We start from the raw sequence: 12,212 nt of genomic DNA on the forward strand, positions 1-12,212 counted from the left end.
GAGACCAGAATCTAGATCTTCTGCTCCCTAGTCTCAGTCATTGTGAAGTAAAAAAGGAAATTGAGCTTAAATTCAAAGTTTGGAAACATTTGATTCTAAGTAAATAATAGTTCAGTTGAAACAAATAAAGTAATTTGAAAATGACGGCACCCTAATGAATCCTTTTCAATACTGTCTCCTTGTATTTTTACTAGGACTGTTCATAAAACAGTAACTGAATCCATATGAAGAAATAGAGTATCCTTAAAAGTAACTAGGCAAATATATGTATTTTAATTCTTCTAATTTAAGAGAAATTTTCAGAGAGCAATAATTATACACTGTGTCGATTGACTTATAATGTATAAACATGTAGTTAATAATTGGCTAATGGCACAAAGGATGGAAGAGGGAACAGCTGTAAAGTAACAGTTTTTATATACAGTTGGAATTAGTAGGTACAACATTGTTATAAATTAAGAGGTTAATTGTAATCCTCAAGATATCTACTAAGAAAACAAATTAAAAGAATATAATAAAAACAGAACTCAAGTTAGAACATTAGGCAATGTTTAACATACACACACACAAAAAAAATGTTTAACATACACACACACACACAAAAAGTCAGTAACAGATGAATTGAGAAAAAAGGCATAATATATACAAAAAGCAAATAGAAAAATGGTAGATGTAAATTCTACTTTATCACTAATCATATTAACTACAAGTGGATTAAACATAATAGTGAAAAGACAGTTATTGGCATGAGATAAAAGTCCATGGTCCAACTATGTGCTTTTTCACAAAGTATACACTTTTTAATCAAAGATACAAACCAACTGAAATTAAAGGATGAAAAAACATGTAGATGGGAAAATATACCATGTGAACTATAATCAAAGTAGAAGTGAAGGTCTCTATAATTATAATGAAACTGTATTGAGATCAAAGAAGTAAACTTATAAGTCAAAAAACATTACCAGAGCCATTATTGATTTTATAATGATAAAAGAGTCAGTCTACCTAATAAAAGATCTCCACAAACACCTGAAGTGATAATTGACAGAGTTGAAGGAAGAAATATACAATTAAACAATATAGCTGGAAACTTCAATACTTTGCTTTCAATAATGAATAGAACTAGGGAGAAGGTCAGCAAGGAAAATAGGAAATGTAAACACTGTAAATCTAACAGACATCTATCTGAAGAACATACCACCACCAACAGGAACATATATAATCTTTTCAAGTGCACATGGATCAGTGTTCATGATAATTTTTCGTTGCTGTGACCAAAAGAACAAGAACAATTAGAAGCAGGAAAGTTTTGGGGAGGCTCGCAGTTTTCAGAAGTTCAGTTCATGGTTGGTCATTTCTGTAGCTCTGGGCGGAAGATGAGGCAGAAGGGCATGGCAGAGGAAAGCAGTTCAGGATATGGCAATGAGAAATAGAGCTGTGCTCACCAGGGATTAAATATAAATCCCAAAGTCACTCTCCCAATGACCTACCACCTTCAGCTACACCTTACTTGCCTACAGTTACTGCCCAGTTAATCCATATTAGCAGATTAATCCACTGATAGGTTAAGGTTCTAATAATTCAGTCATTTTACTTACCTCTGGCCATTTTTGCATTGTCTCACAAATAGCTTTTAGGGACACCACATATTCAAACCATAACACTAGACCATAAAACAAACCAACCTCGAGAAATTTTAAAAGCTAGAAATAACACAATCTTTAAACACAATGGCATGAAATTAGAACTCAGTTATGCACAGAAATTAGGGGAAATCACATATATTATAAATTAAACAATATATTCATAAATAACTAATAGGCCAAAGAAGAAATCACAAGAGAAATTAGAATGTACTTTCAGATGAATGGAAACAAAAATATAGCATACAAAACTATAAGTTACAGCTAAAGCACTGCTTAAAGGAAAATTTTTAACTAGGAAAGCCTATGTTTAAAAAAAAAAAAAAAAGATCTCAGATCAATAATCTAACCTTCCACCTGAAACAACTAGAAAGAAAAGAGCAAACTAAATCCAATGAACCTTACCTAAATAAAAGGGATTATTAGAAAATAGTATGAACAGTTGAATGCCAACAAATAGATGCCCTAGATGAATTGGATAAATATCTAGAAAGCCACAAAATAATGAAAACTAAATCCAAAGAAAAAATATAAAATCTGAATATAACTGCAGCAAGTAAAATAATTGAATTTGCATCCCAAAAGTGTCCACCCAAAATCAGACCCAAATGACTTCTCCGTCAAATTCCAACAAACATTAAGGACAAATTAACAAACCTAAACCTGCAAAGCCATCACAGAAAACTACAGATCGATGTCCCGAATGAATATAAACACAAAATTTTCAACAAAATACTAGCAAACCAAATCCAGTAACTTGTAGAGTAATTATACACTTCAGCTAACGTGGGACCTAGTGCAGGAATGTAAAAGTGGTTCCTTAAACATAAAACAACCATTGTACTATACTACATAATAGCAAAAGGACAAAAACCACACATAGTCATCTCACTAGGCTCAGAAGAAATATTTGACTGAACTCAACATCATTTGACTAAAAAAATAAAATAAGGAACAGGGAGAAACTTCAACCATCTGCAAAGCACAAGCATGTGTGCACGTGTGCGCGCGCGCACACACACACACTATATTTAGTTGTGAAAGAGTGAATGCTTTTCCTGTAAGATTAGAATTTAAGACATGGTTGTCCTGCTTTCACTGCTTCTCTTCAACAGTTATACTGGAAATATAGCCAGGGCAAATAAGTAAGTAAAGAAATGAAAGGACTCTAGACTGGAAAATAAAACTCTATTCAAATAAATAAGGAATAAAACTATTCAAAGATAACTTGATCTTGTAAAAAGAAAATCCTAAAGAATCCATTAAAAAACTATAAGAACTAATAAACTCATCATCATTGTAGAATACAAGTTCAATTTCAAAAAATCAATTGTATATCTCTATATACAGACTGTCAACAGTGTAAAAATGAAATTAAGAAAACATTTTCATTTACAAGAGTCAAAAAGAATAAAATAGGAATAAATTTAACAAAATAAGTACAGGATTTATACTCTGAAATCTATAAAACATCATTGGAAGAAATTATGAAACATGGAAAAATATCCCATGATCAAAGATTAGAAGACTTAATGTTAAGATGGCAGTACTCTCCAAAGTGTACATATTCAAATATCACCTACTAAAATCTCAGCTTATTTCTTTGCAGAAATTGATGAGTTGAGCATAAAACTCATATGGAAATGCAAGGCACCCAGAATAACAAAAAGAACATAGTTGGAGGTTCAACATTTCCCAATTTTAAAATTTAACTACAGAGTTAAAGTAATCAAGACATAGCATAGGATAGACAGAGATCACTGGAATAGAATTCATGGTTCAGAAAAAAACTTTACCTTTATGGTCAGTTGATTTTTGACAAAGGTGCTTAGGAGAATCAATGGGGAAAAGAATAATCTTTTCAATAAGTAAAGCTACATAACTCAGTTATCCGCATGTAGAAACATGAAGTCAACTTTACCATCCCATATATAAAATTAACTAAAAAGTGAGTCAGAATCCTAAAAAAGGGGCTAAACTTGAGACTCTAAAAATAGGACATAGAGATACATCTCTATGATTTTGAATTATAGAATGGTTTCTAGATAAGACACCCAAAGTACAAGTAAGAAAAGAAAAATATAGTGTACTTCGTCAAAATTTAATGGTTTTGTGTGACAGAAGACACTACCAAGAAACTGAAGAAATCCCTCAAAATTGGGAGAAAGTGTTTGCAAACCATTATCTGATAATGGGCTTGGTGTGACAGAAGACACTACCAAGAAACTGAAGAAATCCCTCAAAATTGGGAGAAAGGGTTTGCAAACCATTATCTGATAATGGACTTGTGTTCAGTATATATAGACAGCTCTTACAACTCAATGAATAAACAACCCAATTAAAAGGTGGGCAGAGGATTTGAAAAGTTGTTTTTCAAAGTTACTTATATATCCAATAAGCAAATGGAAAGATTCTTAGCAACATTACTCATCAAGGAAATGCTAGGGTGACTAGAATATAAAAGGAGAAAGCCATTTGTGGTGTTGCATGCCTGTAATCCCAGAGACTCAGGAGGCTGAGGAGGAGGATCATAAGTTTGAGATCAGCCTGGGAAACTTAGTGAGATACTGCCTCAAAAAATGAAAAGAGATGAGGATGTAACTTAGTGGTAGAGTGCCCCTGGGTTCAATTCCCAGTATAGTGTAAAGAGAGAGAGAGAGAATAATGTTGGCAAGATTGTTACACTGGTAACTCCGCTTTGTAAAATAATCTGGCAGTTCCTCTATTAAACAGAATTACCGCATGACCCAGCAATTCCATTCATAGGGAAATCAAAACATTCCCATGCCAAAAATAATAATAATAAAGTTATACAGCAGCATTCATAATAGACAAAAAGTGAAAGCATTTCTAATATCCATTTGTAGGCAAATGGATAAACAAAATGTGATCTATCTATACAATGAAATAGTATTCAGCCATAAACTGGCAAGGGAATCCTTCATTATAAGCTACAACCTGGATGAACCTGGGAAACATTATACTAAATGAAAGAAGCCAGGCAAGACAGCCTACAAAGGTTTTTTTGAGTTAATGAAAGTGTTCTAAAATGTGCTGTGGTGTTGGATGTACAACTCTGTATACTAAAAAACCACTGTATTGTACATAAAGATTTTTATCCTATATGTGTTCATGTGATTGTTAAGGATTCATAAATTATTATAAGATTGTTACCCATCTTACTTTGATAAGTGGATTGAAGTTATAAAATCAATTTTAAAATTAAAGCATTAATAGATTATAATTTTTAGATACAGGGGGTTTAATAATAGTAGGGACACTGGCACTGTCTACTTCCTTACATATTTAGCTACATATAGTATATGTTTACTATGAATATATTGACATACTCCAAGATCAGAGAACAAAGATGAAATAACTAGATATATGGCTTTAAAACAAAACACATTTGGAAACAGCATACTCTTAAATTCTTAATTGTTAACTGACGTTGAAAGATCCAGAAGCAGATGCTACTACAGCTCTTTGTTGATTTAGTTGCTATGGTGACCAGATACATTCACATACAATAGGAAGCTTACTGTACATTGGCTAATTTGATAGTGAGGTTGGAGGTTGGTATTGATGAGTATACTGGTAATTGGTTATTCCTTTAACATCCTGCTTTTACATGCGTTTTCACTGGACAGCTCTAATGATATAAGATGTTACCGAAATGGTTTCTAAAGGTTGCCTTATTAGACTAAAGGCAATGTGAAATTCGACTTGCCAATGAAGATTACCTCATTATTTAGTGAACCAGAACAAATTGGAACATCTGGAAGCAGAAACTGTTGAATCTTATAGCAGCCATTGGTAGCTGTGGGAGCAGCAGTTGATTGAGAAAATTAAAGAGGATGCAAGCAACCGTAAGTAAAGTGCTAAGGTTTTAGAAGTGGTTTTACTACGTTTATGATTTAGCACTTCAAACAGATTTTATAATTTGTATCTAAATCTTATGTGTTTATGTGTAAGTAAGATCATGATACATTTTTTTTTTTTAATGTGGACTCTTGTTAGGGAATAAAAACCACAAATTTGCTAGTTTTATAGAGTATTAAAACTATTGAATGTTTACACAATAAAATTTCATTAAATCTATAGTTACTGGGGCTGGACTTGTGGCTGAGTGGTAGAGTTGCCTAGCATGCGGGTTTGATTCTCAGCATCACATATAAGTAAATAAAAAATAAAGGTATATTTTTAAAAATCTGTAGTTACCTATATTGTTAGGGAATGCTGTGGTTTAAATTTTTTAAAAACAACTTTGTATTTAAAACTATTAGAACACTAATACTTTAACATGCAAATTATTTGTGTAAATGAGGTTGTTTTAGCCTATATCTTATATTTATTGCGAAGAAATTATATATGTGTGTATATGTATGTATACATTATTGTTGTTGTTGTTATTATTATTATTATTATTTTGAACTCAGGGGCACTTAATCACTGAGCCATATCCCCAGCCCTTTTTTTGTTTAGAGACAGGGTCTTGCTAAGTTGCTGAGGTAGGGTTTGACCTTATGGTCCTTCTGCCTCAGCCTCCCAAGCTGCTGGGATTACAGGTGTGTGCTACCACGACCAACCAAGATAATTATATTTTGACATTTGCCTTTAGGTTAAAATTTGTAATATCATTGTAGCAGTTGTTTTTCTAGTCTATTTACAATTTTTATAATTTGAGTGTAGAATTTCAGAGTTCATGTATCTATTAAGAATGATCAGTCCAGCTACACTCTGTGAAATTTTTCAAAGAAGATTTTCAAAGCTATATTAGGAAAACTATGACAGATTGCTATAAGACACCTGAAGTAAACAACTATTTTACAGGCACGAATTAAAAATTTAAAAAGTGTTCTCAGTAATTGTGTTTCAGTTTGTTAATATGATTGAAATGCCTGTCTCACTGTATATACTCTTATTTAGATAATTTATTGTGAAGTTCAAAATAACCTAACAATATTTGTCATTCATATAACTTTGTCATAAAACTTTTGAAAGTTCAATAACTTATTTTTAATTACTCCAATAACTTATTTTGATCCAGTCCTATTATGTTGTGAGAGATTTAGTTCTAAATCTCAATATAAAAACTTGCATGATAGTGATCATTATTAATTGATTTTATTATATTGATGAAATTTATGTAAGAAAATTTAATATTCTGTGAAAAAACTGTCAGCATTTAAGATAAACTTTTATTAACAGAAGCATAAATTTTATTTTAAAGATAGTTTATTTTCAAATGTAGGCAGAAATATTTCATGTTAAAGGATTACAGTTATTGTTCAGTACACTCTGTATGAATAGTGAGTTAGTATTTTAAGCTCAGTCCTAAAATGGACAAAATGAACGAGTATAAAAAATGCTTCTATTAAAAATAAAGTAAAACACAACTTTAAGATAATGATATTGTCATTATTCTCTGGGCAATCTTGGTACCTGCAGTTATTTTTGATGTCAATTAATAAAGAACAGTATTAGGATGGTTAGAAAAAAACTTGCAAACCCAAATGACACATGGAAATTCGAATTGACCCTGATATTATGATTATCGTGCAATCTTATAAGTTTCCTTTAAAATAATTTCTTTTTATTTAAAAGGGGAACATTTTAAATAATGACCTTTCAAGAAAACTGACTTTTTAAACTGAAGATTTAATTGTTGCCAACCTTTATTTTATTTATATGTGTGTGTGTGTTGATGTTCAGTGGGATGTGTGGCACTCTTGTGCAGTTAGAACCCTTTTTTATAGGATCAGTAAGTGAATAAAGAAAAGTATCTATTTATAAGCCATTCTGATATAGGCGAGAATAAATCCTTCTTTGTATATGTATAAACATAGAAGTGTGTGCAGGTACATACCTGAATACACTCATATATGCACACGTTGTATATTTGTGTGTATCAGAAATAAATCATTTTCCTACCATTGGCAGAAAATAAATTATTCTACAAAGTTTGGATAATTAATTTGTATTGGTCTAGAAAGAAATATTATTTATTTATTTATTTATTTATTTATTTATTTTAGAGTATATTATGTGTCAGGCTCTGTGCTAATGTCGTACATACAGTGTTTCCTTAATCCTTCAGAAACACTACAGTTTAAGTACTGTTACTTCCATTTTAGGAAAGAAAACTAAAGTTCACAGAGTTTAAATAATTTGCCTAGTAATTGCACATCATAAGTAACTAAGTAAGATTGAGCACAGAATTATCTCACTCAAAATGTATATTCTTTTCGCTCATAATGACTTTATTTCTAAAAAGCAATTACAAAGACAAATGAGCCTAAACAACAACAGAAAGACGCAAGTGTTTTCTAATTATTGCATGTTATACCCTATACTCTTCTGTCTTAACATTGTAACTGTCATGTCTCCCTTACTAATTTACCTTTGTATACCTGAATCCTTAGAGTGCCTAACATGTAGTAAGCTCATTGTCAAATAAATGAATTAAATGAGAGTGGGCAGTTAACTCATCTTGTCTAAATGTTGGCATCAAACATATTCTCAAGTTCATTATCTTTCATAATAAAAACCAAGTTCAAATTCAGTAGTTTTGAGGACTGTGGGAATATGATGTAGCTCAGTGATAGAGTGCTATGCCTAGCATGCATGAAGTCCTGGGTTCAATCCCCAACACCCCCCCCCCCAAAAAAAAATTAATGAGTTCAGTAATTTTCCTTTATTTGATTTACAAACCTTAATCTCTATTTGGACTTAAGCTGAAATATATGACATTATTCAGCTCACAAACAGATTGACAGGATAGTCTATTGCAGCTAACGCTTGATTCAGAATTCTTATAATCAAGTCAATTTAATAGAACTTTAATTTATAAAAAATGCAGACTTGTTTGTGAATTAATAGTATATTCAAATGTAATTAATTTTCCACCTTCATTTCTTAGCAAATTCAGGTGATGAGTTCAAATTTAGACATAGTAAGGTTGTAGTTTCTTAAGCCAAGTAAGAGTAATTAGAAATTAAATTTGGAAGCTTTGGTTGTCCAGAGTACATTGTCTAATACAGACATTAACTACATATGACTATTTAAACTAATTAAAGTTAAGTAAAATTATAAACTCTGTTCCTCATTTTCACTAGTCACATTTCAAGTGCTAAGTAGCCACATGTGACTAGAGGCTATAATAACAGCAAATAAATAAAGAATAATTTCATCATCACAGTTCTATAAGCACCCGTGTTGAAGCCAGAGGAAAAGATTTAGGTCGTTTAGAGATGTACCACTCTGACTAAAAAAATAAGTCTATTGACATCTTACAAAAGGCTTATGTTATACCAGATATGACAACATGTAAATACCTGAATATAGTTAAGTGCTAAGTGTTATTTTTATGGAAGGGTATACAAAATGCCATGGACCTAAGAGTAGAATAATCTAATTCTAGTTTAGAGTGTTGGAGCCTTAAAGGATGAGTAGAATTTACTGAAGAAGAAATTATTTGTTCACAGGCTAAGTTCTCAGCTGGAGCAGTTGAGATACCCCATTCAGCATCAGAAAATTTCAGTTAGAAATCAAGCCCAAATTAATTAATTGATTAATTAATCAAACTGTCGAGCTAGAGAACAGTAAGTCAGTCACAGACCAAGAAATGAAGGTGAAACTATTGACCATTGTAACACTAGATTGAAAGGAAGAGACAGATGGATAGCTGAAAAGCTAAAATATCAGTAGGGAAAAATATAGAAAGTAAGGGGAATTGCAGATACTGGGCGAATTCAGGGGAAATCTCATAATTTTGTATTCCTGAAATATTCTATCTTGTAAATTGGTAGGGTAGGGAAAACGCCTTAAAGTGTCAGATGTACATTGATAAAATGATTTGCTCATACAGTATTTACAGTAACAGTTAACATGTATGTGGGTAATGCTTACTGTACACCAGTCACTGTCCTAAACACTTGACATACATTAACTCATTTAAGCATCACATCAACCCTATGAGTACTGAGTTAATTTTATGGTCTTCACCAAGGATTAAAGGAATGAATGGTTTAGTTTAGCTAATCATTGCTAAAGGGTGTGTTATCAGCTGTTCAAGGATACAGACCCAAAGGATTTTTCCCTTATTGTTTTCAACTGCATTGGGAAACAGTTGGCATAAAAAAGCAGTTAGATAGGAGGGGTTAAAAGGATTAGGCATTCCAGATGTTTATGTGCTTTCTGTAATGGGTTGTTACTGTTAGGGGCTGAATTGTCCTCACCGCCTCCCCCAAATTCGTATTTTGAAGTCTTCTCCTTAGTACTTCAGACTGTGACTGTATTTGGAGATAGGGTTTTTAAATCTGAAACTAAATTAAAAGGTTGTTAGGGAGAGTCCTAATGTAATACAACTAGTGTCCTTATAACAAGAGGAAATTAGGACAGACACATGCCAGAGGTAAGAACATGTAAAGACACAGAAGGAAACCAGGGACGGGTTATGGGGGAGGAGGCCCTGTCAAGACCTTGATCCCCCAGAATTTTAAGAATATGAATTTCTATTGTTCTTTGTTACTACAACCCTAGCAAACTAGTATAATGACCAAGATCATTCATTTCTAAACACTGGAAATATGAATATATATTTTTGAATTCTGGATGGATTTTCTTGTTCTGATTAACCATCTGCTGACTTTCAGTAACTGTTTACTTTATTCTCTTCAGACTTAACTTAATGTCAGTGACGAATATAAGTTGTATATCCTTTGAATGGGCGTTTTTGGTTTCATAGATCATATTCTATAAAAATATAGCTGTCATTTTTAGGAGCCAATACATGATTAAATATTTTATAATTAGGTAAATATCTTAATAAATAATTTCAGTTGTTAAGAGTGGTTTTGAAACAAACTTTTTCTAAGTCAAAAAGTTAAAATTTTGTTGACCATATAGAGTATATTACTTAAAACAATTTATTTTTTTCATTTTTTTCTTTTAGAGATTCTAAAATTTTTGCACTAACTTTACAATGTTTCTTAAGTCTTTTAGGAAAATAAAAAGTAGTGATATTTTCTAGAGCAATAAATAATAGCATGATTTCTCTGATTGGCATCTGCAATTTAAGAAAAATTATATTTAAAAACTCTCTTTTTTTTGGGGGGGTGACTCAGATTAGGGGAGAAACACCAGGCTCTTCACCCTTAAGAAAGGAACCTAAATACATGTACAGACTTAAATGGTTCTGTGGGACAGATGTAATGTGTTTGTTTTTCTCATTCTCATTTTACTTAAAGAAGTTAGACTTTAAGTAAAAGGGAAGCAAGGATTAAGGAATGATCATTGGAATGTAAAAGAATATTTTCAAGATCATATTTAGTAGTAATTAGCAGCAGTTGAAATTAGATAATAAGGTATAATTTATACCCAGCTGATAATGTTTTTAAAATATTCACTCATAATTCTGTTTCCTTTAAAATACATGCAAATGTTGTTAATAAATGATTATACCTTGACATTTGAATAAATTTTATTTGTATAGAAAAGGATGAATAACTAAATTTTAGCACCTTTATTCATAGTTCAAATTCCACATTGGTACCCAAATCCTACATTTTTTTAATTCTTTTTTTTTAATATTTATTTTTTAGTTGGATACAATGTCTTCATTTATTTTTATGTGGTACTGTGGATCGAACCCAGAGCCTCGCATATGCTAGGCGAGCACTCTACCACTGAGCCACAACCCCAGCCCCAATCCTATAGTTTTCGTTATAAATATTCATTTGGATTTGCCTCACTTGAAGTGCCTGATTGATGTAAATTGAATTTTAAGTTTAATGCACTGGAGGAGTATAAGAAAAAAGCTTGTTGAATCATTTTATAAAATGAGGTAACCTTTTGACTAATACCAGTAATTACCTTTTAGTTTACTTTAAAAAAAATAAATCTGGATTGGACTAAGTAATATCTCTTATTTATCTCTTACTTTCCCCAAAATGTACAGTCAGTTTGTTTAACGGTTTTTGCCAAATCTCTGCTATCTATGCCCTCTTGTATTACTGTTTTTTTTCTTACTCCAGGATCATCATTTTCTGTTCTGCTTTTTCAAAACTTTATTTTTGTATCCCAAAATGAACAATTTTTTTTTTTGGTTATCTTATAATTAGTTTCTTTCACTCTCTTCCATAATTCTGGAAGCCATTATCAGTATCTTTTTATTATTTATTAAAGAATTTAGGAAGTATTAAATTTTAGTTGTATTTTTCTAGATTTTTGTAGTCTTCATTGGTGTGTCTACTGGGCATATTTATGGCTTTACTTAGTGACATTTTCATTACCCTTTTTGTGTTTAACATTTTTATATTCATATACAATACATATTTCCATATTTTACCAATTAAAAGTCTACATAATATGGCATTGTTTTTTAATTAATTTATTTGTTCTAATCAATTATACATGACAGCAGAATGCTCTTCCGTTCATTGTACTCAAATAGAGCACTATTTTTGACTTCTGGTTGTACCCAAAGTAGAGTCACACAATTCATGCAGTCAAACATGTACCTAGGGTAATGATGTCCATCTCATTCCACCATCTTTCCTACCCTCA

General features: G+C 31.5%; 1 protein-coding gene across 1 annotated transcript in view; it reads left to right on the plus strand.

Annotated features, from left to right (window-relative positions):
• The window catches only part of Fndc3a (fibronectin type III domain containing 3A), a 159,683-nt gene that overhangs the window by 38,156 nt on the left and 109,315 nt on the right, over positions 1 to 12,212 (plus strand). The window lies entirely within an intron of this gene.

Source organism: Callospermophilus lateralis, chromosome 12 (genome assembly GCF_048772815.1).
Source record: "Callospermophilus lateralis isolate mCalLat2 chromosome 12, mCalLat2.hap1, whole genome shotgun sequence".
In the NCBI taxonomy this organism is placed as follows: Eukaryota; Metazoa; Chordata; class Mammalia; order Rodentia; family Sciuridae; genus Callospermophilus; species Callospermophilus lateralis.